Genomic DNA, 8,288 nt, shown 5'->3' with positions numbered 1-8,288 from the left:
GAGAGGAAGTGGCCGTCAGGCGAAGTTCCCCAAACTGCTTCTGCTCTGTCGCCTCCTCCTCTCCGCCCCCACCCCCTTCTGGCCAGACAACCTGGGCAGATCCGAGGCCTCCCCTTACCTGAGGGCGCTGGATGACAGGATAGTTCCTCCCAGGCTTCAGTGAATTCCTTCCTCACTTCCTCATAGCCCCTTAGACTGTATTGATATGTTGGCTTTTATCTTGAGCTAAAATTAGCAATGAACACATTTTTGAGAGAGGATGGTCCTGGGTGTCCATCTGGGTCTGAAATAAACTTTTATGAACGCTCAGGAAATTTAGAGGAGACCAGTTTCCTGCAAATGCCAAAACTGGGAGGCAGACATGACGGCGAGTTATGACTTCTCCCACCCTTCTGTGAAAAATTGAAGTGAGGAAGGGCCTGCGTTGATAACTGATGCGTTTACTAGTCTTCGAAAAAACAGACTTAAGACTCCTTTTCCTTGTTGCTCTGGAAAATTATGTCAGTAAAACCTTCCTGAGGAATAATTGGGTGCAGTGGGTATAACCCATTTGACTTACTAAAATCCTGACTTCTCGTTAGGTAAAATGCGTGCGTATGAGGGTTGAATACTTAGACGCCAACTCTTGTTTGTAGAACTGGAAGAACTCACTTATTATCACCAAGCTTCCCCTAAAAGCCTGAAAATAAAACTTGAAAATGTACACGCCACAGGACTTGTAGGGTTGAAGGTATGAGAATTAAGAAGCTGTGTGTGTGTGTGTGTGTGTGTGTGTGTGTGTGTGTGTGTGTGTGCTTACACAGCCCGTTTCTTGTGTTTGGAAGGCCTTTCCACCTTACTTTTTGCCTGGCAAACTCCTACTCATCCTTCAAGGCCCAGCTGAAATGTCACCCCCTCTGTGAAATATAGCCCTTAACTCCAGGTAGTAGAGAAAATTTTTCTCTCCTTTGTACTACCTCTTCCCAAACACTTACATTATACTTATTATAATTTATCTCTTCATCTGCTCAACTCTTAGGCCCCTCGACAGTTGGGACCACGCCTTTTCATTCCAGAATGCCCAGCACCAATACTCAATCAGTGACAAAGGGAAGCATTCTAAAAGAAGTGAGAAATCATTGGTAAATGACCTGCAGGTAGCAGTGATGCCAGGAAGGGTATTGCTATTCCATTCAGTGAATAAATAATCAAAATTTAGGCTGGGCACAGTGGCTCATACCTGTAATCCCAACACTGTGGGAGGCCGAAGTGGGAGGATTGTTTGAGCCCAGGAGTTTGAGACCAGCCTGGGGAAGATAGGGAGACCCCGTTTCTACAAAAAATAAAAATAAAAACTTGAATAGCACCATTCATTATTCCTAGGAGAGCCAAGTGGATTTGTAGCTAAGTTAGACTTATTTTAAAAAGTGGTTTTGTCGTTTTATTTATTATCCTAGCCTGACACTCAGAATTTTTCTTAATCAGACTCCCAAGACTTGTCTAGCCTTATCCCCCAAACAATTCACAATTCCATATGAACTGTACTGCTTGCTCTCCTCCCCCGCCTTCGTCTCCTGCATCTGTGCCTTGGCTCATGCGAGATCCTCCTCCTGGGCTGCCCTATCCCATGTCTGTCTGCACCTTCAAACCACCTTGCACCCCCTTCCATGCCTGCTCAAGCGTCACCCTCCTTAAGACGCTGCCCCAAAGCCCCAAACCCATGACCTCACCTTCTCCTGAACTTCTGCATCTCCCTCTCTGCACCTCCCACGTGGCCCTTAATCGCCCTTTACCAGCATAGGGTTACGAGGGGTGGCGTGTCTCAGCACCTCAAATAGACCGTACCCCTCGGGAGAAAGTCCGGGGACGAACCTTCCTTGTATCTGCCCGGGCACTAGCAATGCCATCCTCACTGGACTCTGCCACATTCTCTCCACCCCTCCTGTGCCACCCAGGCCGAGCCACCACAGCTCGTGGGCTAACATTATAGTCTCCTTGCCCCTCCATCCAGATTGAGCTTTTAAAAACACAAGTCAGATCACATCCTGCCCCCTGGTTAAACTTCCAGCGCCTGGCACCACTCTCAGGACACAACCCAGACTCCTCGTGGGGCGGGGCAGGCCCTGCCTGCCGCCCACTCGTCCTTCCTTCCCTTCCTCCCGCCCCGAGCTCTGCAGGCCCAGCGCCTTCCGTGCTCTCAGATGGGCCGGCCTGTCCTCTCCTCTGTCCCCTCCTGGAAGGCTCTTCCCGCAACCCCGCCTGGCGGTTCCTACTCAGTTTTCACTTCCTCTAGTGACCTTTCTTGCTCCGTGACCTCACCAGGATCCCCGTTCTCTCTCACAGCAGCTGTCTCCGGTCACACCTGTGTCACAATTGGTAGTCGCGTAGCATCTGTGAGCTTGTTTCTGCCCCCCAGTGCAGGGACAGTCTACTCAATCGTTACTTGATACTGTCAGCGCGCGGCCTTTCCAGCCACTGTTCATGCCCCTCCTCCCCCGGTAGAGCCCCTGTCCTGTTCACTTCTCCAGTCTCCGAAGGCCGTGAGCTTCAGGGGACTTACCCCCGACACCGCCCGGGGAGTGGGGTTCCGACTGGTTTAGGCGTGAGCATGAGGGAATCATGGTCAATGAGGCCAGGCGAGGTGGCTCACGCCTGTAATCTTAGCACTCTGGGAGGCCGAGGCAGGAGGATCGCTTGAGGTCAGGAGTTCGAGACCGGCCTGAGCAAGAGTGAGACGTCGTCTCTATTAAAAATAGAACAATTATGTGGCATGTGCCTGCAGTCCCAGCTACTCAGGAGGCTGAAACAGGAGGATCCCTTGACCCCAGGAGTTGGAGATTGCAGTGAGATACAATGATGCCACTGCACTCTACCCAGGGCAACAGAGTAAGACTCTGTTTCAAAAAAAATTATGGTCAATGAGACATTAGAGGACATCTGCTGAGGAATTCCTGGAAAGAGTTTTTCCTCACTGATAAAAAAAAAAAAAGACACATGAGAAGAAACAGTACTTGTTTCTCCACTGGACAATATCGTGCCTAGAACAGTGACAACTATCTTATGACCATGAGGAGAACTAGGTAAGAACAGGCCATTGTTCCAAGGAAAAGAGAATGGAAAAATAAACAGAACATGATCCTTAATGATACTGGTAAGATATGCTACATTCTCTATTTTCTACGAAATCTTAAAGCTGGCCTACCTTGAGACTTCGTGTTTGGTTAGATAATATATGTGTTTATCGTTGAGTTTTCTATTGGTTATGGTTTAAGACAGTCTGATAGTCACACCCTTGTATTCTCAGTACAATGCTTGGCATATAGCAGCTGCTCAATAAACATTATTTGTTGAGTACATTTTGTTGATGCATTAAGTTGAATAATTCAAGGTTTCAGCTCAGCGTCTTCAAAATTATTCCAAAATTCTGAATAAGCAAGATTTACATATGACTGGCTAAGGGATCATGAACTGCTGTTGCATGTATTCATTTAGCTGGAAGCTAAGAACATTCCCAATATCTTCCTATTTCTCTGAGGAAGGAGCCTGTAAAATCAAAATAAAACTCATTATTCCTTGGCACTCATCAACTACCTCCTCATCCTCATTTTCAGGGTCTGGTGTTCTATTGCTCTTTAACTTTTTCTGGGACACGAGGCTTCTCTCTCAAGCTCCTGGAGGGACAGCACCATGTTTGCATTTTCCTTCAGTCCTTCACCATCCTTAACATAGTTTCTTGGCCTGTGGCAGGTGCTCCATAAACACTTGCTAATTGATCAAATGAACCAAAAAATAAGAAAATCGAATCTTACTTGGAAAAATATAATTTTATAGAGTTTGTTAGTATCATGTTGGTTGCATAAAGTGAGGTACATTTGTAATAGTAGGAAAAAGTATATACTTTTCCTGCCTTTAACTCTGACATCCAGTAGTTACACTTGAGTCCAAGACTCCTAGGAAACCCTCAGGAGGTGGGCAGGGAACCTCATTGATTATATATCAACGTGGGCTGGATTTCACACGGGAGACACGGAAAACTCAACATGGGTCCTGTCGTTCAGCAGGGCTATTGAAAACCTTAGGGCTCAAAGTTTTCCTTCTCCGGGAAGACATCTCAAGTGAGTCCTGCCTCATCTGCTATTGTATTTGTTTTCTATTGCTGCGTAAGAAATCACCGCAAAGTTAATGGCTCAAAATAACACACACTTACCCACAGTTTTCATGGGTCAAGAGACTGGGCACACTCCCTGGGTCCTCTGCTCAGTTTCTCCCAAGACTGGGATCCGGGTGTTGGCCAGGCTGCATTCTCATCTGGCGCCTGGACTGGGAAGGCATCTGCTTCCTACCAAGCTCCCTCCTGGTACTTTTTAATATATATATATATATGTTTTATATATATATATAAATATATATGTATTTTATATATATAAATATATATATTTATAAATATATATTGTAAATATATATTTATAATATATAAATATTATAATAATAATATAATAAATATATAATATATAAATATATAATATATAAATATATATTATATATATAAATATATATATTTTTTGGTTGGCCAATTAATTTCTTTCTATTTATAGTAGAGATAGGGTCTCCCTCTTGCTCAGGCTGGTTTCGAACTCCTGACCTCGAGCAATCCCAGAGTGCTATGATTGCAGGCGTGAGCCGCCGTGCCCGGCCCCCTCCTGGTGTTGGCAGAATTCATTTCCTTGTAGCTATAGAATCCACGGAAGCTTGATTCTTCAAGCCCAGCAGTGGAGGCGCAGAGAGTCTCTGCTTCATTGATTCTCTCACCTCTAGACTCTCTTTTAAAGGACTCACCTGATTATGTCAGGCCCACCCAGGACATATTTGGATTAATTTGAAGTCAGTTGCTTAGGAACATTAATTATCTCTGCAAAATCCCTTCACCTTTGCCATATTCCATTGGTTAGAAGCAAGTTATAGGACCTTCCCACTCAAGGGGAGCAGGTTACTTGAAGACAGGGATAATTGGGGGCTCATCTTAGAATTCAGCCTGCCACAACCATACAGTTCCAGTCTTCTTCTCTGATTCACCAGCTGGGCTCGTGATTCCTGCCCCGTGCTCCCAGAGAAGTCTCTCTCTCCTTCTCCTAGTGTGTGTCCCGCTACATGTGATTGTTAATTACATGTTTAAGACTGTCTCCCAACTAGACTGTAAGCTCCCGGACGGAGTACAGGACTCATGTCTGATTTTTCTACTGTATCTTTTGTGCCTGTCACATGGTAGATTCTCAAAATATATGTGAACTATCAATGCTGTAGAAGGTGCTTCTAAACGTCGGTGTAATTATTTAATTTGGTAGACTACATGCATCTGTCCTATCATTTTATTAATAGATCAAAATGAGGGCATGTCTAATGCCTGCTCATTTGAACAACGCTTATATTAAGCACACTGGTGATCGGGGTATTTTTCGTCTTTGTACCTTTTATATACACGATGTCCAGCCCCTACATCGGTGGCCACTCAGTTAAAGTTTGATGAATGAATGAATGAATACATAATGACTGCAGCTCTAAATCTTGAGAGGGGCAAGTAAATACACCAGATCCTCACTATGAAATTGTCCTTTGACTTTTTTCTGCAGATCTGAAATCCTGCTCACCCTTAAAAACTCGGCTTAGACTTGCCTCCTACATGAAGTCTCCCTGACCCAAGTTATTCTCAGCAATTTCTCTTTCTCTGAATTCCTATAGCATTTTATAATCAAACCCCCAAACACAAGGGCTCTATGTTACATTACCTATTTCTTGCCTTACCCATCCAGCTAGCTGCCGTTCGGGAACAGGCAGCACAACTCCTATTTCTTTACATTCTCCACAGACATCTGTGGCCAAGGCTAGTAAATATGTGCTGATCTAAAACATTTTTAAAAAAAATATGGCTGATCTGGCTTGATTCTAGCCCTGCACATCTTAGCAACTCTCTCTTTTTGGATGCAATTGCCTTTTTTAGTAATGTATTTTCTTTCCAGAGTACCCTTCTACTAAACCTGATCTACTCATAGAGCCAAGGGTCTCTTTTAGACGTGCTCAGAATTCCATGCGTCTTTTTCTCTAGGGAGATACACACTTCCAGACAGTCCATTTATGTGTTTCTCCAGCATATTTCAATACCTCCGGCAGGTGTTCCCAAGCCGGTGGTGTCTAAGGGGAGAGCCTGCTCTACACGAGACAGTCCTGACGTCGAAGGAGCAGAAACTGACCATGCTATGGTACAGAAGCAGGAAGGAGGAGGGGTGCAGAAGAGTTAGAAATGTACCCCACGTTTAGCAAAATAGGATTTTTAAGGATTCTCTTTTGCTTCGCCTGTAATGCCCCTAACAACTAAAACAGCGTCTGGACATATGATAAACATTTGCTGAATGAGTGAATGGGTAAGTGGAGAGTAGACACCGGCTGGGGTGTGTTCCTTCTTCTTCCTCTCGAGGAAGTGCCTGTCTCACCCACAGTAGGAGGGTGGGCCCTGTGGCCACGTGGCTGCCTAGCCCATGGTGGGCAGCTGACCAGCTGGGCCCAGTAGGTTCTGTCTCCTGTGAATCTGGGTTTAGGATGGAGAGATGTACAAGCTTACGAGCTGTGGTTCTACCACGTTCTGCCCTGAGGTGCGGGAAAGCAGAGGAAGCCATACTGCGTAGAGGGAGTGAAGTTGGTGTCCAGTGAGGAGCTGAGACACAGGAAAGACTTTTAAGCCCCTGGTTCCAGCCTTTCCTGAAGCCCATTCGAATTTCCACCCCAAGCCTAAGCCCTTACAGTAAGGGCTATTTGCTTAGGTTTGCTGCCATTAGTTTTATTGTATCCCCAAATAAGACTTGACTAGTAATAAAATGAAAAATAGCTATGAGCCCCTAACCCAAGACTCAAAAGCAATGGATTGCCAAAGACAGACAGGAGATTCTCAGAAGCAAACAGCCACGTATTACTCAGGAAGACAGAGCTGAAGGAGAAGGGGAAGCAATGGGGCTCCCCAGGGAACTCCCTGAGAGGGCCGGACACACGGATGATGGAAGCCATGGCTCCTGACCAAGGAGAAATCCAATGCCTGGCTGAGATTATAGCAGAATATAAGGAAAGCCAAAGCCCAGAGTGAGCTGAGGCTGCAAAAAATACTGAGCACAACACAAGGTCCTTTTAGTATCCGAGGAGCAAGTGCAGGGAGGGCCGTGGCTTGGTGCAGATGGTGTCACGCCGGCAGATGTCAGAGAGAAAGCAGAACTCCTATTTTGTTTCCAAAATGACATCTGGCAGATGTCAGAGAGAAAGCAGAGCTCCTATTTTGTTTCCAAGTTACACAGGGAACCGAGGTCCCAGACAGAGGATGGTGGAAAGCTGCTAGCTGCTTTATTTTAAAAAATTCCATGTACCAAATTCAGACTCATTAAATCCCAGGAACCAAGGAATTTGCAAGTGTGGTCCCTAAAACCTTGTCAATAACTGAAGCATCATGGAGAGTAGGTTGCACGCTGGAAGCCAGGATGGGCAAGTGTGATTGTGGTTTTCTAAAAGCTGTGAATTCTAGAAACAACATCAGAGATTTATGGCCTGACCTCTGGGAAGAGTTTTAAAACAAAGGCACTTGGAAACAAAAAGGAAGCTGGGACCTTGAGGTACTAGCAGGAGTTTACTAAGAACAATTCAGGTCAAAGCAAACTCTTTTCCTTTTTTGAGAGGACTTTCCCGATAGGTTGATTGAGAAGTTGCCTTATGCAAATATCAGTAAGATATTTGGCCAAGATATTCCTTAGACAAGACAGTTTAGACAATTTAGTTGGCTAAATATTAGACAGTTTACTTGGCTGACTATTATGTCTACAAAATCTTCTTAACTTATTAATGTCATCTGTGCTTTTAAACTTTCTATAAACAATTGAGATCAGATTTACAAAGAACTCAAAGGTTGGAGAGAGAGCATCAACACGTATTCAGAATCAGAATTGAAATATTGCCAGACTCACGTTGATTCACAAAATCTCCAAGGGGAACTTGCTAGGGATAAATGTGCAGATCTGCTCCAAGTTTGAAGACTCAACTGCACAAACATCAGAAGAAGACAACTCTTAATGGCAGTACGCTGGGAGAAGCCTCACCATTTGGGCCCACTGCAGGCTCAGTCTGAGTCAACACAGTCCTGTGATTGCCAACAGCTAACGCCATCTCAGGCGGCATTAACAGAAGTGCAACCAACTCTTGTGTCAGTTGTTTCCTGACTCGACCACCCACCCAGAGACCCGGATAATCTCTTAGTGTGTTACAAGGTACAAAAAGATCGT

Source organism: Microcebus murinus, chromosome 23 (assembly GCF_040939455.1).
Source record: "Microcebus murinus isolate Inina chromosome 23, M.murinus_Inina_mat1.0, whole genome shotgun sequence".
NCBI classification, from domain to species: domain Eukaryota; kingdom Metazoa; phylum Chordata; class Mammalia; order Primates; family Cheirogaleidae; genus Microcebus; species Microcebus murinus.
The sequence above is the reverse complement of the archived record's forward strand: the minus strand, read 5'-3'. Positions refer to the sequence as shown.